Source organism: Herpailurus yagouaroundi, unplaced genomic scaffold (assembly GCF_014898765.1).
Source record: "Herpailurus yagouaroundi ecotype Mexico unplaced genomic scaffold, PumYag 248, whole genome shotgun sequence".
In the NCBI taxonomy this organism is placed as follows: domain Eukaryota; kingdom Metazoa; phylum Chordata; class Mammalia; order Carnivora; family Felidae; genus Herpailurus; species Herpailurus yagouaroundi.
In genome coordinates, this window is record NW_024412465.1 from 2,740,377 (window position 1) to 2,764,371 (window position 23,995).

The 23,995-nt window shown below is 42.9% G+C and overlaps 1 long non-coding RNA gene across 1 annotated transcript in view; it reads left to right on the forward strand.

Moving 5' to 3' along the window:
• The first annotated feature begins 898 nt into the window (after positions 1 to 898).
• Positions 899 to 23,995, forward strand: part of LOC121020170 (uncharacterized) — an 87,553-nt gene continuing 64,456 nt past the window's right edge. The window contains exon 1 of the long non-coding RNA XR_005785993.1: positions 899 to 1,032. This is a non-coding gene — a long non-coding RNA (uncharacterized LOC121020170). The remainder of the gene's footprint in view (positions 1,033 to 23,995) is intronic.

Below are 23,995 nucleotides of genomic sequence, written 5' to 3' on the forward strand. Positions count from 1 at the left end.
GACTGCAGCGGCATACGAGAATGAGACTCCAGGCTCCAGGTTACCTTGAGATAATTTAGAACAAAACTAATTTGGCCATATGTCTGAGAAGTGGAAAGATCTGTCAAGCCTGTTGGAAGAGGCTTGTAGTCCTGGCAAAAGTAAAAGCAGATCCTGAAGTCAAACGTGGGAGATGGGGCGCCTGGGTGACTCAGTCGGTTGAGCGGCAGACTTCGGCTCAGGTCGTGATCTCGCGAGATCTCATGTGATCTCGCGTGAGTTCGAGACCCGCGACGGGCTCTGTGCCGACAGCTCGGAGCCTGGAGCCTGCTTCGCATTCTGTGTCTCCCTCTCTCTCTGCCCCTCCCCTGCTCGTGCTTGCTCTCTGTTTCCCTCAAAAACAAATACACATTAAAACAAAATCATAGGGGCGCCTGGGTGGCTCAGTCGGTTGAGCGTCCGACTTCGGCTCAGGTCGTGATCTCGCGAGATCTCGTGTGATCTCGCGTGAGTTCGAGCCCCGCGTCGGGCTCTGTGCTGATGGCTCGGAGCCCGGAGCCTGCTTCTGATTCTGTGCCTCCCTCTCTCTCTGCCCCTCCCCCACTCATGCTCTGTCTCTGTGTCAAAAACAAACGTTAAAAAAATTTCTTTTTCCGAAAAAGTAGGAGAAAATGATGAAGGCATCATGGCTTACGCAATCAATCAGAAGCCAGTAGGAATAATCCTTAGGGACGAAGACAGAATGGCACAGCAGAGAAAAAGTCCTGGTTTTGTGTCATCGACAAACATGAGAAAGTGAAGGAAGATCATTGAAGGTTTTTTGGAACTCCCAGTATATAGACCAGATCTATAGACCAGATCCGTGTGTGGGGGCGTCCACCTGGGCTCAGGTTGGTCTATGTTCTGTTCATTCCACAGGTTGTGGACTCTTCAGGACCTGCTCAGTAACACAACAGTGTTCCTGTAGCCAGTTTGCAGCTACACATACTGAGGCTGTCTCTACAGAAGTTCCCGGAAGGAGTCCAGACGGACGAGCGCTAACCTGCCTCAGTGGTAAGCAAACATGGATGACATTAGCATGGCTTGGGTGTGGGCTAAGATAGAATATTTGTCATCATGAGGGACGTGGCTGCCTGGGTGTCCTGTTTTCAGGATGGACTCCTGTGCTTTTCTGATGGAGATGACATTGGGCACAGCAAGCTTACGTTTCCCTGGGTCACTGTGCGTTCATCAATCACACGTGTACGACCAGCCAACTCATTAAGAGCCTTCCCCAGTGTGTCCCTGTTTCGAATGGCTCAGGACACCCTTTTTCAGTCCCTAATGCTGGGGGGACTCATGCCCGTCACCTGGAATCAGCAAGACTCTAGTTTTTATATATGTCCGCATGTGTCGGGGACACTTCCCTATTGCGTTTCCTTCCTTTGGCTATATCAGTATCCCATCTCAGGGAACTGCCTGCCTCACCTATGCTGGGCCCGCTGCGCTGTCTAGCAGGGATGCATTTGTGTGTGTGTGATTTTCTGGCACCACAGAGAAGTTCTTTGTGTAATGCAGTTAGACTGCTCTCATTCACGGTTACTCATAGTCTTGGTTTTGTGGGTGCTGCTGTTGAGGGGTGCGTGCTGTCCAACCTATCCCTTCAATGGTAAGGTGAGACTAAACACATTAATCTCCATCTTACCATATTTAACCTCTTTTGAGGCTTTGCTCAGTGTTTTTAAGGACTTACAGTATGTTCCTTGTGGGGCTCAATTTGGCAAAATGCTGAGGCTCTTGGAACTTTAAAGACATCATCTCTTGTTTCTGTTGACAGATAATCTTAGATCATGCAAGATTTAATTCAATTGGGCATGTTAAAAAAAAGTGATAATATTCTCAAAATAGAAACAGACTAAATATCAATCCTAAATAAAGAAGAAAGGCGTAAAGTAAAATGTTTTCCCCGACGTAGATGTTTATATTTGTAATTGAAAAATTAATCTGTCTTCAGATTACCCAAGGGAATTACAAGAAGCTTAGCTACTTTAAATAACCATCATTTTATAAAGTGCTCTGAAGTAATTATAAATACATAGTAGTAGTAATCAATCTTTCTAAACTTTTGTTAAGTTACTTGGATTCTAGCTCTTTAATTAATAGACTTGTTCTTCAAAGGTTGAAGATAGAGAAAGATGTAGCCCTACATTCATAATTACTTCCACTTATTTTCTTGTTTCTAATTTACTTTTATTTTATTGTTTATTTTTTCTCAATGTTTCTTTATTTTTGAGAGAGAGAGGGAGACAATGCACAAGGGCGGGGGTGGGGGGATGTTGCAGAGAGAGGGAGACAATCCCAAGCAGAGCCCGATGCAGGGCTTGAACTCACAAACTTTGAGATCATGACCTGAGCCAAAATCAAGAGTCAGATGCTTAACCTGACTGAGCCACCCAGGTGTCCTGTTTCTAATTTACTTTTAGAACTCAACATTTTCTATTATGTAAGAAGTCTATTTTGGTCCATTCCTTTGTTTTTGTTTTTGTTTTTGTTTTTGTTTTTATCGTAGTGGCAGAAAACTTTTAAACTTTTAATTTACCTCCTTTTATAAATCTGGATTGGGGAGACTTACTATGTGTAATAATTATTTCTAGAAAGAACATAGATGACTTCTCTAGGTTCTTTTATTTAACACCAAGTAAATATCAAATAATTATAGCAAATCTAGTAATCGTAGGTAAATCCCATTCCTAAAATTTGATTACTTTGTGAATGTTTGAGAAAAATGAGTGATCATATTTTCAAGAATAATCCACTTATTATTATATTTGTGTATTAGTTTTTCAGTCAATTCACATTTCTTTTTTTTTTTTTTTAATTTTTTTTTTCAACGTTTATTTATTTTTGGGACAGAGAGAAACAGAGCATGAACGGGGGAGGGGCAGAGAGAGAGGGAGACACAGAATCGGAAACAGGCTCCAGGCTCCGAGCCATCAGCCCAGAGCCCGACGCGGGGCTCGAACTCACAGACCGCGAGATCGTGACCTGGCTGAAGTCGGACGCCTAACCAACTGCGCCACCCAGGCGCCCCATCAATTCACATTTCTTAATTTCCATGTTTTCCTACAAAATATCTTAAACTGTCTTAATATAAAAATATATACAGGGGCGCCTGGGTGGCGCAGTCGGTTGGGCGTCCGACTTCAACCAGGTCACGATCTCGCGGTCAGTGAGTTCGAGCCCCGCGTTGGGCTCTGGGCTGATGGCTCGGAGCCTGGAGCCTGTTTCCGATTCTGTGTCTCCCTCTCTCTCTGCCCCTCCCCCGTTCATGCTCTGTCTCTCTCTGTCCCAAAAATAAATAAACATTGAAAAAAAAATAAAAAAATAAAATAAAAAAAATATATATATATACAGAGGAAATTTTGAAGACCAATTGATCTCAGTGTAAAATATTATATGTACTTATTTATGTACTTTTGTTCTGTATATTTTCAAAATGATCTGCAACTTTGGGCTTTCACTACATTGTGGTGGTTAGTTTCATCCCAGGATAGATGTATTTTGGGAGGAGTCTACTTATCCAGAATTTACTCTGTTCTGCATTGCAGTTTAAAATCAAGTTGGGGTCTATCTAATTCCACTGCACTGGAAATTTGTGTGCAAAAATTTGTATGCAATGTTTTTAGAGCCCAGTTGTGCATTTTCTTGAAATAATGTCCTTTGGCCCTGTCACTAAAACCTTTTTGCTTGCGTGACCTACATAACAAGGACCTGGGTCACTACCCACAGCTGGTTTTGGTCTCTTTTCTCTCTCTTTTTTTTTTAATAAGACAAGGACCAGATAAGACCACGATTAATTCACTGTTCCCTTGACTAGTACAGCTTGTGCATATCTTAGATATCGTGCTTTAGAATTGTGAACGACTGCATTTCTGTATGGTTTGCAATAATTAGCGAGCTTACCAAACTCAGTCTGCATGTGGAGTCCCTGTACGCATCATCCTGACAAGGGGGATTGTTTCTCTTGTATTGAACACAAGCTAAGAGGCTCCCTGGTGATGGACGGTCAAACCTGACTTTACGCGTAATGAAAAAAATACAGAGCCTAGGCTAAAGCAATGAGAAGCTGACTCATGAAAGGACATTGCAAAGCATGACTAGTGGTAGCATTTTAAATTGGGGCTGAGTTAGCAAGACTGATGGCAGTCAATGCCATATCTTTTCTTGCTTCAACATTTCACATCATGGCTCTGATGGTTTACCTGGAAATTATATTTTCTGGAGCGTCACAAGAGAAAATCCACACCCACACTGAAAGGATAGAAAGCATTTATGAAAGATGGTTGAGGAGTGTGTGTCACATGAAGTGAGCATAGGTTGGCAAAAGGGTAAAAACTATTGAAAGATGCCAGCTTCTGTGAAGTATGACACTAGAGGCTCCCGTAGGTTTCTGACAGATTCCATAGTAATTCTATTTGTTGGTATATTTATAAATGATCTATCCAGGCTTGTTTCGTTTTACCAGCTTCACGGTAATAGCAGCAGCAGCATATTCCTGAGGTGAAACGTGTTTACAAGGAGGTTATGCATCACGCATTTGGAGATATTACGTGGGATGCTTGTAGGACCCGTCAGAGCCAACCTTGGCTGCTGGGATTTTTGCGTCCTTGGGGGTCACCCCTTCACAGCTGAGGTTTTGCTACAAATATTAATGCTTCAACTGATTTCCCTTCTGCAGAAGGGCATGTTACAGTACATATCCTCGAAGTAGATTTAGAGAATAACAAATGTGCAGATGGGGGTCTAGCTCCCCAGTGAGGGTGGCTATTGAAAGCGTGGTTCTGCCTAGACGGTCTTTGGGAAAGAATACCACTTATACTGAGCAATACAGAATGGGGGAGACAAAACTTATATATCTTCCTTCTGTGGTGCTAAAGAAAGAGTACGTCTGTAGTGTGTGAGGTAGGGATTCACCGTGGCGAGGGTTGGAGCCACACAGAAATGGGGACCATGACCCCTAAGGCAGGCAAAGAATATATTTTAATTTCTGGGTGGATGAACATTTCTACCCACACACCAGTTCTCGAATGTGCTTCTAGTTGCCCTGAGTATCTGAGTGCCATAACACCCATAAAATGACATACTCATTTTATTATAGCAGAATGATCATATCTGAGTCATGGACACTATATTCTTTTTGACAAGAAACAAAATAATGAGTCAAAACTCATATGATATTTGAGAGAATGAATCCTAGGCATGAGGGTGTCAACTCTGTAGAAATAAAGACACAGTTGATCACTGAATGTTTATGGAATTAAGCAATGAATGTCAGAGAATGGAAAAACTTGCAAATAGATGGGTTACTTTTTTTTTTTAATGTTTATTCAGATTTGAGAGAGAGAGAGAGGACAGAGACAGAGTGTGACTTGGGGGTGGGGGGAGGGCAGAGAGAGGAGACACAGAATCAGAAGCAGGCTCTAGGCTCTGAGCTGTCAGCACAGAGCCTGACATGGGGCTTGAACCCACAAACCATGAGATCATGACCTGAGCTGAAGTCGTCCACTTAACCGAATGAGCCACCCAGGCACCCCACAAATAGATGGGTTTAGAAGAAAGGGAATCATTTTGGGAGGTTATACGGTAAATGACTTTAGACAAGCATATCAGAGGGTGACAGTGGCCTCCAGCTGGTTGCCTAAGGAAAGTAACTAAGAATCCATGCAAATGAAGACTTTCCACAGCAGGAGAAATGAATCTTCCCACCAGGGTAAACAATCAATAGTTTGAAAAAGAATTCTATTGCATTCTCACCTTGAACTTGACGTTTGATGGCTAAATTTGCTGCTTATTTCCAAGTCCCTCAAAACAGTTGCCAGACATGAGGTTTGTAAGATGAATCCCGTATTGTAGAAACATGCATAAAAGAATAAAATAGATATACAAGAAGATTTGCTGTATCTGAGCGGTCAGCACCCACATCATGTGCCCAGGATAGTGAGATGGAGTTTTACATGCAGACAGACAGGATCGTATCCCTCCCATCTAGCAAGGTGGGGAAAACAACATGTGGGTCAACAGCTACTAAGAGTAGAAATTCACATTTGTTGGTGTAATCCAGTTTTCTTGATTCGGTATGTTTCGCCCATCAAATGAGCGAATGGAGGCAGACCACTTGTGAGATCCTTTGCAACTCTCCCATTCAGTGATAATGAAGGGCCATATGAATGCTATGATTATACTAAGAGCTCAGAAGGGGAGGAATTAATGGGAGCTGTTCTACCTCAAGATGATTTCCATAGTCAGTGGGTTTGTGGCTGAACCCCAAAGCTGTGTAGCACTTGGGTGGACACAATGAAAACAGACAGGTGGTTCTGTAGGTGAGCATATTAGCAGAGATTTAGGAAATCACTGTTTATTCATGAGACCATAAGACAGCCTCAGTTTAACCCAGAGTGTTCACTGAGAGGCAAAACCTACAGATGCATGTGTGTAAGTCAAGACTTAATATGGCCTCGAGGGACACACCCACAGGTTACTTTTTGATATGTAGCAACAGCAAGCAGGTGATACAGCATAGAGAGCAATTGAAAAACATTTTACTCCTGTGGTATGGCAGAAAAGAGGAAAATATGGAAATGCTATTTTCTACATAATTTTAAGATTGTCCAGTAGCTTTAAGGCTGCATCCTACCTAGTCCTAATTAGGAGAGATAAATGGGGAACGGGATGCGGTGGGATTCCTTAGATAGACACAGAGAGAAATTGAGAGATGTTACGTCGAAGGGAGAGGAGTGCTCTTGGGAGAGGGTTTAGTAGAACCACAATACTTAATGCCCGAGCGCATCAGCTGAACTTGTACGGGTTCGGAAAAACATTACAGGAAAAGCCACTGAGAACACGAATGGGGAGTGTTTCTGCCCCAGAAACCACAAGCACGTGATAGGAAGACAGAAGAGGTTTGACCAAGGGGAGCCAACAGAATCACAAAGACAAGCTGTGCATTGGTGTGAGGGGCCGTCTCCTTGTGGAAATGGTGTTATAATGAGGGAAAACACACACACATATACACATGTGATCAAAAGGGACAAGATGAACCTCATGTGGTCCAGCCAGCACTGGCCTGGGGCGGGGGGGGGTGGGCGGCCCAGAGAGCATGTGGGTGGACAATGGGATTTCTCGAACCGTGCGTATTTAGCCATGTTTTGGCTTCGACAAATCTGTCGCGTCTGCCATGGCCAAATGTATGTATACACACTGGAATTTGGAGAATCCGTCTGTTGCGCAATCCGTACCCTTCTCAACAGACCCAAGACTGAGTGTCCATGGTAGTATGTCACCTACTAACGTGATTCCTCAAGGCTGAGCTCGTGGGTTCCTGCTTGGGCTGCCCCAGGGTGTCCCCATCTCGACACTAGTGGCACGTGGGGTCCTAACTTTGCTGGGAGCCCATTCTGGACGCTCTGGGATGTCTTCCAGCACCCCTGGTCTCTACCCACCAGAATTCAGGAGCAAGCTTCCGAGTCAGGACAGTGAAAACTGTCCCCAGACACTGTCAACTTCCCCTGAGCGCAGAGAGACCCCTCACGTTCCTGTGAATGAATGAACGTGTGAATGAATGAAAGAATCGGCTATTTCCGGAATAATGATGGCTCTGAGTCTCAAATGCTGGGCTCCACATCCCTCAGGCCCCTACGGACACAGAGATGCTTTGGAAAAAGCCTGGGCACGGAAATTTCCTACTCAGTAGCCTTGGTTATGCACGAAACGGCCTACCCCCTCCTCCAGTGCTTTGGGAGGTAAACCTGTCCAAGACAAAGGGCGTGTCTACGCCGCAACTCATTTTCCTCGGAAGGGACTTGTTGGAAAACAGTGTTAACCTCTCTGAAATGACTGCTTTCTCCATCCCGTGAGACTTCCCGAGAGTCCTTTCCAAGGTGGGCTCCGGGACGCCTGGTAGGTTGGAGGTGCTCTCCCTGGTGCACGGGTGCACCCGGAGCAGGCCCCGAGCCATGGGCAAGCCGAGCTGAATGAACTCATTGATGTGCAGCGATTATAGCCAGGGCTCTCTGAGCCTGGCAGAGCCTTCAAAGGATTCCACGGAGGGGCGGGGTGGGGGGGGGGTGGGGGGCATTCCTTTGCCGGGGCAGAGCCAGGAGGTAAGAGACACAAAGCAGAGGACCCTCCTGCTTAATAGGAGGCCTGCAAAGCTGCGTGCTCTCCTGCCCCCCACCCCCCATAAAATGAAACTATTCAGCTTCCTTCAGATGCCAGACAGCACAACAAATCACTTTGAAGTCGAGGCCACTCAGCTCCCGAGAATGCCCTTCTGGGTCTGCTCATCAGTCGGAGACGCTCTGCAATTAGGGTGTTTACCCAAGCGCTGCATAAACCACCTGGTGGCATCAGAAGGGATGCAATAAGCAACGATTATGCACCGACTGTCTGCTCCGTGCTGATGGGGTTATGGAAATACTCCCAGAGTTTGGGTCATTCGCCTCACCGGGTCAATGAATGGGACTCAAAGGGCTCTGATTGACGTCTGGATGCGGAATCCCTTTCACTTTGGGAGATAATGGGCTGTGGGGTCATCCATCATTCCCTTGGAAAGAACACGGTGGGGGGCGGGGGAGTCATGCCAAAGCCATTCATCCTCTGGGCGCCATGGCGGTTGGTGACATTTTGTGGAAGACCATCGAGGTGGGTGCCCTCCACACGTCTCCCTGCTCTGAAGCTGGATGAAAACGTCTCGTCCCCCACTGGCTGACCTTGCTTCTGTGATTCTCTGAATCCCTCAACTCTCAGGAGGCTTCACTGAGATGGGCGACGCTCCCATCTCTGATTATGGCGCAGCGCTCCCGCCCTCCGCGGTGCCCTGTCACCCCCTCTTTCCTTCCAAAGTCACTTTTATTCCATCAGGCATCCTGCACTTGAGCCTGGGTGAAGGCATCGGCACCAACACGGACACGTCAGCGTTTTTGAGGTCTTGGTAGAGACAACTGCAAACCTCACGTTCCCAACAGATGCTTCTGGTCCTGCCGGCTGGGCAGGATCCCCAAGGCCAGCACAGTGCATCACCCCAGTGTGGTATCTGGATACCGGCAGGTGTTCAGGGGGCAACCGGCAGCCTCAGATCTTAGGAAGGCAGCCACAGAACCCCACGGGGCATTGGGGTGCATGTGCTGTGGGGCTTGAGATCAGTGACCCGAATCTACCCAATGCGGCTACAGACTTGCAATCCTACTACTCTTTGAAAACTCCAAACTGCTACTTCCTTCTCCCCCAAAATGACTTCTCTATTCCTTTGAGGCTGCTATTCCATGGGGACTGCACACAATGTATTCCATGGACTTTGGAGAAAGATAAGACAAAGTATCACTTGCAGAGGCCCCACGGATTGAGATTGAAGCCGTCTGAGAGCATGGAGTACCTTTTATATGCATTCTTCCAGTTGACTTGCATTCTTCCATGGAAACTGCCGGGGGAGAGGGCTGCCCTACAGAGCCTTGCCCAAGGCAAATCACCTGGCTTTGGCAGACTTTGGCATCTGTGGTGTTAGCATAGAAGATAGTTATTTGCAATTTTTTGTGCTTTTTTTTTTTTTTTTAAGAGCAGGACAGGTGTAAAAATCAACAACCTGTTAGATTGATAACTGCTTCTCAACGAGAGACCAATTGACAGATCAATATCTCCACGAGACCATTTCTTAAATGTCAGATGACCAGCTGATTTTCCTGAACTTATTTTTTTTTTTTTTACAGTAAGATTTCTTGAAACATTTTTCTGCTCTTCCGTTTTAAGAAAAACCTGAACTTAGGGTAGCATTTATGGAAACCACCTCTGGAGTGTCTGTAAATGCCTGCACGTCACAATAGCTGGGGACAGAGTGCACAAAGACCACACCACCCTCTGCTTTCTTAGCAGCCTGGGAGCTACTGAAGTTTAGTCGTGGCAAGCTGGGTTTTTTCTCCAGAAAGCCCAGAGTAATTAAGGGGAGAGAGCCTGTTTTGTCAACTGGTGCGGAGGAAAAGATCAGATAAGGAAAGGTCACGGTGAGGAGGAGGGGTGCAGGGTTGGTTCATTTTTAACAAGCACTGTGCCTTCCGTGTTGTAGCTATTTTCGGACACTGCATCATCTGTCAGAAGTTAATCAGATTGAGGGTGATTTAAACAAGCAGAAAGTGGCACCAAAAAGAATGTTGCTTTTGTTCTTGGGGAGACTAGTTCCAAGATCACAGAAAGATGGGGTCTCAGAGGCACAGGAAGAAACACAACTCAGTTTATTTTACATTGGATCTCATCTCTGGGTATTTGGACAGATGTGTGTGTGTGTATAAATTAAATATATGTAAAATAAATTATATAAATTTAGGGGCACCTGGGTGGCTCAGTTAAATGTCTGATTTCAGCTCAGGTCATGATCTCACGACCTGTGAGTTCCAGCCCCACGTCAGCCTCTGTGCTGACAACGTGGAGTTTGCTTCGGATTCTGTCTCCCTCTCTCTCTCTGCCCCTCCCCTGCTCGCTGGCTCTCTCACAAAATGAATAATACATTGAAAATTAAAAAATAAAAATAAATTTATTTTATTTTTTTTTAATTTTTTTTTTCAACGTTTATTTATTTTTGGGACAGAGAGAGACAGAGCATGAACGGGGGAGGAGCAGAGAGAGAGGGAGACACAGAATCGGAAACAGGCTCCAGGCTCTGAGCCATCAGCCCAGAGCCTGACGCGGGGCTCGAACTCACGGACCTCGAGATAGTGACCTGGCTGAAGTCGGACGCTTAACCGACTGCGCCACCCAGGCGCCCCAAAAATAAATTTAAAACTAAAAATAAATTATATAAGTTATATGCATATATGTATATATGTATATAAATATATACCTATATGTATATAAATATATACCTATATGTATATAAATGTATACATATATGTATATGTATGTATTACATATATGTATATAAATTATATTTATATGTAAGTGGCTATATAAAATATAATATATACTAAACAAATATATAAATATAGTATATAGTTAATACATATATAATATATAAATTTTATAAAGATATACATAATTTACAAAATATATAAATTATAATTTTACATACAATATATAACATACATAATATACATAATTATATAAATTATAATTATATATATAAGTAAATATAGAAACATGAAATATAAATATAACATGATATATTAATAGGATATAATTAATATATAATATGTGTTATTATATATTATATTACATATATTTTACATATAGTACATAATTAACTATATTACATATATATTACATATATATTATATTACATATGTTATATATTATAATTAATGTATATGATTTATATAATATATATAATTAATATAATATATGTAATATAATATATAATATATAACATATATAATAATAATATAATATATAAATATTCTATTCTATTCTATTCTATTCTATTTTCATGTTTCTGCTCCAGTACCCTTTCTGCTTTTCAATAGGCATTTCTTTGGAAACTAGAATGTAAGGGAAATGCGAATGACCAAGTGCTATACCGCAAATGTGCCTGGGGGTGCTCAAAAAGGAAATAGAGTAACCTTTGCGTTCAGTTACAAGCATTACCCTCTCTTTGGCCGCTGTTTCCGTCCTCTGAAAAGGCTAATCAGCCATCACAGAAGATGTGAAGCGTCAAAAATAAAGTAGGCAGATGAACAGAGGATGTGCCCACATTGCATGCTGGGCAGTGATGCACATTGATGCTGGTTGTACCAGCATCAGGACCGGGGGCTACAAATAAAATCTGATACACGTTGCTGCGTGTAATACGTAACACATATGTGTGGTTTCTCTGAAACAAAGAAGTTTATGTCATTAAAAAGATGGACTAGGGCAGCCTAGGTGGCCCAGTGAGTTAAGCGTCTGATTTCGGCTCAGGTCATGGTCTCATGATCCGTGAGTTTGAGCCCCGCGTCGGGCTCTGTGCTGTAAGCTCAGAGCCTGGAACCTCCTTCAGATTCTGTGTCTCCCTCTCTCTGCCCCTTCCCTGCTGGTGAGCTCTCTCTGTCTCTCTCTCTCTCTGAAAAATAAATAAACATTAAAAAAAAAAAGATGTCAAGAGAGATGAAAAATGTGGTTTGTGAATCCTGACTGGATTCTTCAGAGCAGGGGAAGGGCAGAAGGAGAGAGGAGGAAGAGGACTGTGGGAGTCACAATTTTCAGATGAAACAGGTATTATTGGATGACCATGGATAGCACACGATGTGATTGACTTTTTAACACTTTTCATAAGTGGGAAAATACTGACACAGGAGCAAGTCCTGATTTCAAGGAGAAGCACAGTGTAAGAGCAGGAGGCTCGCAGCAGAAATGCCCCAGTGCTAAACCAAAGTCCTGTCCTTTTGCCTGCATCCCCGGTGGATGGTTAGCGGGGTTCCACACTGAGCCAGGACCTGTGAGGAGTCCGAGGGTAAGCCGATCCCTGTCTGGGAGGGATCCACGGAGCCAGTGGGTCTGCCGCACGCCCGGTGGACAACCATAGAAGGCTGAGCGCAGCCCAGTCGGGGACACTGTAAATAGATAGAGAGGCAGGCACAGGGCTCACACAGAGACAGACTGACCCATTTGTGGGACGCTGAGTAGCTTGCTTTTGCTGTGTTGCAGCCGGTACCCAGGGAAGGGAGGCACTGAGTCCCATCAGTCCCTGATTGTTACGGGACCACGAATTGAGCAACTCCCCTCCCGTTGCCTCAGTGCCCCACCCCAACGGGACATCCTGATCCACAGCACGGTATGGGTTTCCCAAGCTCTGCCAGAGAAGGGCAGTGCCACAGAGTGCAGGCTCTGTTGCACCCAAGGAACCCCTGCCCTTTGAGAGCCGTGCCATTAACGGTCGGGAGGCCCTGTCTCAGTATCCGCATGCCAGGCTGACTCACAAGGGCCATTTCGAGGAACCATAGGAGGAGTGAAATGCCTGTGTTCCACGGACTGGGTGTGGTCCCTGACGGAGCCTCTGAAAGTGGGAAAGGCTCCGCACCCCGAAATCATCACCAGGGCGTTGATCTAGTCCATTACCCCATGACTCAGATGCAGTCAACAAACAGGCAGTGAGTAACGTTCAGCCCTGGAAGGTCCCGCAAAGGCGGGGGATGCCAGAAACCTGAGCCAGCAGAGCCTGCCGTGCGGTGGCTTCCCGTGTGGAGGGACGGATGAGCCCAACACACACAGAAAGGCTCAAGAACGACAGGTGTGAACACTCGCATCCTGGACGGGGCTTGCGGATAAAAAGGGCTGAGCCACTCTGTTGAACAGCGTTTATGAAGACTTTGATGGATGACACAGGTTTCCTGCTTTGAAGGGCAGATCTCCGTGCAGGGTGGGGAGTCCGTCGTCTGTGGGAAGGAGGGGCTTGGCTGTTCCTGAGACAGGGGGCAAAATAAGGGGGAGGTAACACAGGCATGGCAAGTGGGACTCTGGGGAAAGGGCTGTGAGTCCTCGGCAGGCGGCGATGTGGGAGAACCAAGGGGGCACCAAGGACAGGAGTCTCACTGGGAGGACAGGACACCATCAGTCAGGCACACAGCATATTCAACCTTCCTCTGCCCTTGGCCTAGGCAGACCCTCGACAGATTGTAGGAGTCCCAGCCACACGGTGGAGGGCCTCCTGTTTTACTGGGACCACCAATTCAAATGCTAACCTCATGCACAGAGATGCTTACAGATACACCCAGAAATGACATTTAGCCAGCGACCTGGGCATCCAGGACCCCTCAGGTGGGCACAGGAAATTAGCCATCAACCTGCCTCCGTGCGTTCACACCGTGCCGCCTAGCTGAGCTACGACTGCGTTTCCTTTTATGATCATTTCTTTTAATTTGCTTAAAGTTTATTTATTGAGAGAGACAGGGAGAGAGAGAGAATCCCAGGCAGGCCCTGCACTGTCCCCGCAGAGCTCAACGCGGGAATCGAGCTCATGAACCGTGAGATGGTGACCTGAGCCGAAATCAGGAGTCGGACGGCTGAGTCACCCGGGTGCCCCCAAGGGCTGCGTTCTCTAACATCCCCTTCTGTGAATGTTGGCAGACCCCCGCAAGTACGTGAATGTGCCTTTTTCCCCGCCCTAAAGTCCTTACAACACTCCACTGAGTTTAACCTCCGTGGTGTTTTTATCACCGTGGTCGTTTCTTTCCTGTTCTCTCCTTTGCAAATGGAGAAACTCCTAGGAGCACCGGAGGGAAGGGACGCAAGCAGAATTTGGTCTTACACTGACCCTTTCTCCTTGCTGTGTACATCACACTTACATCATACAGCTCCTGAGAGCCTTTTAAAAATCAGGGCTCTGCATTTACAACACAGTGCTAAGGACACAGTTTGCCCCGCATACACAGTTGCTATGGCAACAGTTAACGCTTCTGATCAACATTGTATTAACCTGTAGAAGACCAATTGTTTGAAAGTGAATGAAGAAGTTCCTGGATTCTGAACCTTCATGCAGGCTATGATCATACAGACCTCATTCCAGACTGGCCCCAGGCATGGTCTAGAAGCCATCCATGGAAGTTGCCAAAAAGTGTGCTTTTTGTAGACACGGACTTCTCGCTGCTTAAATCCTTTCGTGATCGTGCATATGCGTGTGTGCATGCACTTCTGGGGGTTGGCGTGCCGAGAGAGACAAGAGGCTAATCAACGGATACATGTGACTGTTTCACAATCGCATCTCCTGAGATGCAGGGACATTTCTCAACCACCACCCGAGCGACACATCGGTACAACTTTTGAAAGTGCGTCTGAGTCATTAGAAACCGTCCTGCCATTACCCACCACCCTCTTTGGGAAGTTATGAGGCTGATTCCTTAATAAGAACAGTGTAAATAGCATTAGGGGCTGGATGGAACTTAGTTGTTTTCTTCCAAAGACTAACTCCTGTGTAACTAAACCACTTTACGAGTAACTATTTAAGAGGGAAATTACCACCAGAGCAGAACAAAAGTGAAATTCTTCAAGGCACAAAATGTATTTTTATAGACTTTAGGGAGGGGAAAAAGGCACATTCACGTACTTGTGAGTTTCTTTTGCAATGATCCAATGGTATTGGCCTTACTTGTATAAATGCTCAAACTCCTTTCAAAATGATTTTTGACCTGGGTACAATATCCACTCCCTCCCTGGGGTTTTTCTCATAAAATCCTTTGAGGCCCGTTTTGAAATAAATATCTGTGTATAAAACCAAAATGGCACAGCAAGCTTCTCCAGATTTCTTCATAAAGGGCCAGACAGTAAATATTTTGGTTTTCAAGTTTACAGACCAAGAAGTAATGCTGTGCAACCATTTAAAATTTAACCATTTGGAAACGTAAAAGCCATTTTTAACTCGGCAGCTACCAACAAACAAACATAAGCAGCCGCTCAGATCCGGCCCAGCTCTGATCTAAAGTATCAAAAATGGTCTAAAGTAGCTTCTAAGTGCTGAGATGTTAATAGTAATAAAAGTATTAATCCAGTCACTCACATTTATAGGTAAAAGCTTACAGAATTATTTCACACATTATCCCTTGTTTGACTTTTATATAGTTCCTACTTCCCTACCATCATTTCAAGTGATATTCCCATTGGGAGTTTTGACGGAATGAGTTGATTTAAGGCAGTGAAGACAGAAATGTCCATAAAAGGGACATGATTTGTGGCATCAGCCAGCACGTGAATGATGGCCCAGCAGGTCTGTATGCTGTTTTATTGACATCGTCCTCAACAAGACAGGATTTAGAGAAAAACAATATGCGAGGCACAATACCGCTTAATCCTCGGAAGGATTTTCACGGATAAAAGATGAGGGGCCGTGTTTCCAGAAAGAACTTTCCACTTTTACCACTTTTTTTTTTTTTTTTTTTTTTTTTTTACCATGGGTGGCCCCCTACTGAGTAGACTGTTTCACCTGTTGCTGAAGCAATAAACTTGCCAGAGTAGATATGTCTGTGTATTTTTTGGAACCCCAAATGAAAGTAACCCCAACTCGCTTTTGCAGAAAGCATCCTATGTCTGACACTGTACCATTGCCAAGTTAAAATATTGAGTGTCAAAGAAAGAAACAGTACCCTGGAAAATGCTGGTCCTGCTCAACCACGTAACTAATGTTATTGAGACAAAGAATGGCACTGATGGCCAACGTCATCCCAACAATGTGCACGAGAAAGGAAATCAGCAAATATTATGGCAGAAGATTTGTGACTTGCTTCTTGACAATAATGTAAACTCTAACCCTGAGGCCAGGAGGCCCAGCTTTTCTGGATTTATCACTGACCAGTGATCATCCTTCTTTCCACCTTCTTTCCACCTTTACCTTCTTTCCACCACCACCTCCTTCCACATGAGCTTGACATTGAACTCAAGAATTCTAACCTTCCAGCCAGCTATCAACATTTCTAGAAGGCCTACCTTTTCCCAACGCATATCTTAGCTCAAAAGCTACTTGATTCTTATTACCTGGTCTTTGTTTCTTGGAATAGCATCATGGTAACCATTTCACACCCACATAAAAAGTATCTTGAAAAGAAATGATAACTAAGGATGTCATAGAGATGCTAACTAAAGCTACAATAGCGATCGTATTACGATACATAAATCTATCAGAACAACATTACTCACCCTAAATGTACACAACACTCTATGTCAAATATATTTAAATTGTAAAAACCTCAGGGGTTTTTACAAACCCTGAGCCTGGGTGGCTCAGTTGGTTAAGTATCAACTTCAGCTAAGGTCATGATCTTACGGTTTGTGAGTTATGGCCCCGCATCAGGCTCCCGCATCAGCTGGGAGCCTGGAGCCTGCTTTGGTTTCTGTGCCTCCCTGTTTCTCTGCCCCTCCCCCCTCTAAAACGAATACACATTTTTAAAATGTTAAAAAAAAGAACTCAGAAAATATGTTGGCATGCCTATGTTTTTTCTTGTGACCCGCATCAACCTAGAGCAGTATAAGCCATAAGGATGACGGGCTGGCCAATGGAAATCACTACTTCAACCTTTATCATTTCTTCCTTTGCTCACATATGCTCTTTGTACCATGAACACGCATTTACTAGTTTTAAAACAGAGTTTTAAAAATTAATGGTGAAACACACACAACATAAAATGTACCCTCTTAACTATTTTTAAGTGAGTAGGTCAGGGACACTGAGTACATTCACATGGCCAGGCAATCATCGCACCATCCATGCCCAGAACTCTCTAGATGTTGCTAAACAGAACCTCTTTACCCATTGAACACTGCCCTCTCATATGCCCTCTTACCAGCCCCTGGCCACCACTGGTCTACTTATTGTCTCTGTGAATCTGATGATCTTGAGGACTTCATATAAGTGGAATCATACAGATGTGTCATTTTGTGATTGTCTTATTACACTCTAACATAATATCCTCAAGATTAGCAAAGGGAGTTTTAAAAGCTCGTTTCACAAGGCATAGAATTACTTGTAGAATACAATACCCCCAATTTAAGGACCTTTAGAACAAGATTGGGTCAAATCAATGTTTCTAGAATCCAGCAACTGGTTCCTGTGCTTGCAAAGACGAACATAATTAACATACATGTTAATTTTCCAATGGTGTCCACTTCCTGTAACAACACGGGGGCAGGTTCACACTTTAGTCTGGGATTTAATTAGAAACTTAGTACTGAGAGGGAATATCTTCCAATTAAAAAAACTAGGTCACAGGGTAATAACGAATAAAAGTGATTTAAACGTAGGTTGGAAACATACCCTGATGTGTCTCTGCAGTGATGATGATGATGTTGGTGTTTATGGGCAATTGTTTCCAATAACAGCCAAACGCACTCAGTTCTGAAAAACGACATAACATGCCTTTTAATGTCGTTATCGTCTCAAACGGTCATCTAGTTTTGTGGTTATGCAATCAGAAAAGCCTTATTAGGCGCTCTGTTTAAGAAAGATGAAGCCGGGACCGTTTAGCGGCATGGTGAAGGCATATTCTTTCCCGTGTGTTTTTACATCATCTTCCTTCACGGCCTCTTATCTGATTATTGATTTTAAAGAGCAATAATGCGTACAACACTTGGGGTATTGGGAAGAATAATGCGTCTGTTTTGCCTTTATGCAGTGAGGTAAACCTGCACATCAGTGTAAAGGGTACCTGTGTGTAACACACCATGACACTTGAATTTTGCTTAGAGCTCCTTCAGCAATATTATAACCTCGGACGAGACATGTGGCTTTCATACATAATGTGAAATGAAGTTCTTGGGTAGATCATGAGTCTTCAAAGGAAATTGTGGCTGAAATTGCCATCCATTAAAAAAAAAAAAAATCAAGACACCAAAAGCCAGAAAGTGAGCCATCCATAAAACAACCAGAAAAGACATCTGCCTCTAATAGCTTCCCCTCCTGCTCCTGGGGGGCTCAGCACCACCCTTGGTTCCTCTGGGCAGTCGGAAACCTGTTGGGTCAGGTTAGCGTCTAAGGGGCCACCCAGCTCAGTTATAAAACACGGAAAGAACCAATTATTTTAAAACAATGTAAATTACCTAGGATACAGATGATTAATATTTCTAAAAATAAAAGATACCATCAACAAAGAGAAAAGTCAAGAATGTGGAAAGTCTCTTTGGAACACATTTTACCCCCACCATTTGTAATTAGTATCAAGGATATAACAATGTACTGTATTATAATGCACTTATATACAGAAAAATATATGTTGTTTATTATAACAGCAACAAGACAAAAGCCATGAATGTGTGAAGACTAAAACATGTTTTACCCCAAATGTTTATGATTAATATTAGGAATATAAGAATGTGTTGTATTATAATACATTTATATATAAAAATGTGAGTATCTGTGTATATAAGAATATGTAAAAGTACACACACAGATTCTAATAAATCAGAAAAGCGCAGGAAGGGGCGCCTGGACAGCTCAGTCAATGGGGTGAGTGACTCTTTATCTCGGGGTTGGGAGTTCAAGCCCCACATTGGGTATAGAGATTACTTAAAATCTTAAAAAAAAAAAAGTGGGGGAAAACCCCATACAAAATATGGAAGAAACCAGATAGCACCTAGAAAAAAGAGTATGAATGGCCAATAACACATGAAAACTGTCTTTTACTTGTGGACAGAGAAATTCAAGTTAAAACATGAATAAAATTCCCTTACCTTGGGCAAAAGAATGAAGTCCGACTGTGTAAATTACTAAGGAAAACATGAAGAAAAAAGGATCTTCGTAGTGTTAAGAAGAGCATAGATTGATATGCCATTTTGGGAATAGACAGATAGATCTACGTGATGGATGGATAGATAATGAATGGACAGATATAGATAGATGATAGGTAGATAGGTGATAGGTATAGCTGGATGATAGAGGGAGAGAGATAGATAGATACAGGGATGCATGGATGATAGATTGATAGATCGACCTAGATGATTGATGGATGGATGGATGGGTGGATGGAGAGTTGCAGATAGATAATTGGTAAATACATAAATAGATGATAGATTACGTAAATAGATAGATATAGGGATGGATGGATGGAGACATGTAGATAGATAGATAATAGATATAGGTAGGTGATAGCCAGCTTGATTGATAGGGATCAATCGAACTAGATGATGGATGGATGGAAGAATAATTATGGAGAGATGTAGATGATAAGTAGATAGATAATAGAATACATATAGGGATGGATGGATGATAGATCTATCTAGATTTATGGATGGATGGATGGATGGATGGAGAGATATAGATAGAAGATTAGATAGACAGATAGATAGATAGATAGCTAATGGATGGATAGATGTAGATAGATAATAGCTATAGGTAGATTATAGCTAGCTAGGTTGATTGATAGATGCATCAATCTAGATGATCGGTGGATGGATGGATGGATATGGATGGAGACATGTAGATAGATGATAGGTAGATAGATAATAGATACAGCTAGATAGCTAGATAGACAGATGCAGGGGTGCTTGGGTGGCTCAGTCAGTTAAGCATCTGACTTCGGTTCAGGTCATAATCTTGTGGCTTGTGGGTTCGAGCCCCGCATCAGGCTCTGTGCTGACAGCTCAGAACCTGGAGCCTGCTTCAGATTCTGTCTCTCTGCCCCTCCCCCACTCATGCTCAGTCTCTCTCTGTCTGTCTCAAAAATAAATAACCATTTAAAAAAATTAGATAGACAGATTCATATGTATTAGAATGATAAGAAAACGTAACGATCCAAGAGACTATCAGACCCAAGCTGAGTGACCTCTGCTGGGAAGAGAGCAAGAAAAATGAAATCGAGGGTAGGTACATAGGGGATTTAAAAATATTTCTCTAACATGTTTTAAAACCCATCAAAGAGAAAGCGTGAGGGAAACCTAACAAATGTCTTCACGCCAACCGTGCCTCTTTTCAATCCCCTGTCCCCAGCGGCAAAGTTTCATTCCACAATAGCAAACCCACTAATAATATTTTTTGGACATGAGGAAAATTACATTATTCTCCTCGTGAGAAATGGTGGGTCATCAGTTTCAAGTGTCCTAAGTATTTCCACGTGAAATATGCAATTAACAATTGATATGTTTATTTTCCTCATTCATTCGTGTCTTTCCCCCTGTTTAAATGTGCTTCTTTTTATATATCAGCAAACCCTATCAAGCAACAAATAGTTGAGATCTTCCCATTTGAAAATATGAATTGTTTTTTAAGGAATAAGGCCTCTGGGAGTCTTGGGCATATGTTAAAACTCGTGGGCATATGCTCACATACTCCTATAAAGAGAGTCAGTCATGGCAATTAGCTTGTGTGTGTTTTATTGCTACCACGCATTACTTGCCAGGGTGTAAGTACCAATTCCCTCTGAATCTAGCAAACCTATGCCCCCGTCCTTAACGTCTCCTTCTTTCCTGAAGTCAGACTTGCTGGTCTGGACTTTGTGTTCCTTTCGGTGAGTGGGGCAATCTTGATCGTGGTGTGATTGAACTCTGCAATGTGTCATAGAGCATAAAAGTAGTGTAAAATTTGATGTTGAAGAAAGCAAATGTGGGAAGAGGGCAAAACACTTCCAGTGAGGAGGGGCACTTCCAGTAATGGAGCCACCTCATAGGAAGCCTGGTCACGTCATCATTGCTTGAAAGGGAAGAATGTGAGAGACTTGTTGCCAACATTATACATATAGGACACACTAGCTTGTGTCTCTACATATGCCCCAACTATATGCCTCCCTCTCCCTCTGTCTCTCTCTGTATACACACAATTATATATTATAATGCATAATTATACCTTATATTATTGTTATATATAAATATATTGGTTATTAATATAGCAACACTAGGGGCGCCTGGGTGGCTCAGTCGGTTGGGCGGCTGACTTCGGCTCAGGTCATGATCTCGCAGTCCGTGAGTTCGAGCCCCGCATCGGGCTCTGTGCTAACAGCTCAGAGCCTGGAGCCTGTTTCAGATTCTGTGTCTCCCTCTCTCTCTGACCCTCCCCCATTCATGGTCTGTCTCTCTGTCTCAAAAATAAATAAACGTAAAAAAAAAAAATTAAAAAAAAATACAGCAACACTAATACATTCACATATGTAAGAATACAAGTGAATACTATTAGTGTGCACATTACGTAATATAATGTTACATTATACATTATATATCATATAATATGCATTTATCATGTAACGATAGATGATATGTAATATGTAATGATATATGATCTGACATATTATAACATAATATCACATGTTAATATTATATATTAAAATTTATTTATATACAGTTTGTTGATATTACATTTAATATAATATTTAATTATACATTAATAAACAAAACATTTTCACACAGTTATTTAGTGTGATTTATGTCAGGTAGCATTCTAAATAGGCTACATTTGTTCCTTTCACAATTCAGTCTTCACAACAGCCATGAGCTAGAAGGTATCATTATACCCATTTGCACAGAGTACGGATACCCCCAGAGGCAAGTTACCTGAGGTCCCAAGACGAGAAGTGCTGAGTACAAGCGGTGATTTGATTCCAGGGTGTGTGGTCTAGAGTTCCCTTCCCAACTAGCATTTCCCAACTGTTGGAAGTTGCCAGTGGCTTCCACTTTCCCACATGTGCATGATGGCACCTCTGAGGAGACGAATGAGCCACATCCAGAAATCCGCCATGTTGAATTTGGCATTGCAGCTTCAAGATTACTTATTACCCTATTAATTCAACATCCCTTGTCACTGCTATAAGTGCTGTACCACGTCTGCATAGAACAGGTGCATTTTCACCTCCAAACCAAAAGAGGGAGATGAGGAATCCTTGCTGTGGACGCATCTACGTTAATCACCAAAGGGAATCACTAATAGCCTTGGATCTATTTCAGTAGCTCGTGTATGGAATGTTCTTTATGTATTGAATATTTTAAGCCCCATTATTATCTTCATCATCTACAGCTACATTCGTCATCATCCGCACGTAATGGAAAATGTTTTGCTAACTCCCAAAGTGCAGTGTGTTCATTTCAGAACGTCCTGTGCTCTTAATGCATTTCTTAATGATGGTTCCAAGTTGTGATGGGGACCAGGGGCTTTGGAACTCAACAAGCCCATATCTCATTGCAACCTTTTCTTCAGGCGGAGACAACCCTGCCCATCTTAAAACAGACACCAATACATCGAGCTTCAATTATCAAGACTTCAGTTACTGAAACCAAGTGAAATATCAATATCCTTTTTCAGGTGATTATTGCACATATAAAGTCACCTCTAATTTTTGTGCAAACAAGCACAAAATGGGAAAGATGGGAAGATACTGCCAATGCATTCAGACATTGAGACTCCGACCAAGGAGCTTCACCATAAAATAATTAGTTGCAAATTTAAAGGAGATTTTATCTTCTACTTCTCTTAAATTGGTGTTGGTAATCCAAATGAGTTGGAATGGCAATCCATGTGTGAAGAATTGGTAGAAACAGCTAGGGCCTTGCATTTGATTCTGTAGAAACAGAGCCTGAGACAAAGAATGTGGGTACAGTTGATTTGCAAAACCCAACAAGGAATGTGAGGGGGGAAAGACTGAGAAAGGAGCAGCGTCTATACAATGAGCCTTGATCTCACATCATGGTGGGTTTTGATGTCATGGTCCCCATGGAGGAGAGGTAGGGGGTCACTTTCCAGGCAGGGCGACTCATTGTCAACCAAGGGCAATGCTCTAGAGGGAGATGAGCTGTGAACCATTAGCACCTAAGTTTGACAGCTGAAAGACAAGTGCATTGGCCCTGTGAGGGGGGCTTGGGCAAGGTACCAAAACAGCATCTATCACCCCTACCAACTCCTGCAAGTCGAAATCTCTTTAAGCATTCTTTTATAGTAATATGTCTTTTCCTGCTGTGACTCCTAATATGTACCACTCAGAAATTCCAACGTGTTGAATTCAGATTAGATTCTGATTCTTAATGCTGGCCAAAATTGTACATACTTAAGGCCATGGTGTCTAAATCTTTACTTATAGCCCCAGGGTAAGATACGGACTTGTAAATAACAGGTTGTTGTTTTGTTTTTTATAAGATTTATTGGCGTGATTTTAAAATCTGTGGTTTGTTTTGCACATGTGTTTTCCTGGCTTATAAATCCTCATACTTAGCTAGAGCTGATGCTTAGAATAATGATTTCTCAATGAGAAGCTGAACTGGATTTATTAGCAGGTTTTATAAATCAAGGGCAAAATATATAGTCTAAACTTCTAAAAGCACAGATTTATGTATCCTTGCAATAAATCATGAGAATAAGTATCCACAGAGTCCCACTGTCTTTTTGTTAATCCGGTCAATTGCTGGGTAAATACTTCATGCCTTTTAATCCAATTCATATTCATAATTAGAACTCATTATTTCAGTAAATATCTGTCGATTTATGGTTATCCTAAACGCGTGCATTTGGAGAGGCTTGGAAGCTTGCCTGCATTCTAACAGTTACCGAGGATAAAAAAAAATGCTATCACCATGAGAATGAATGAAAAATGTATAACAATAATACTGAGTCCCATATGTAAAGGAT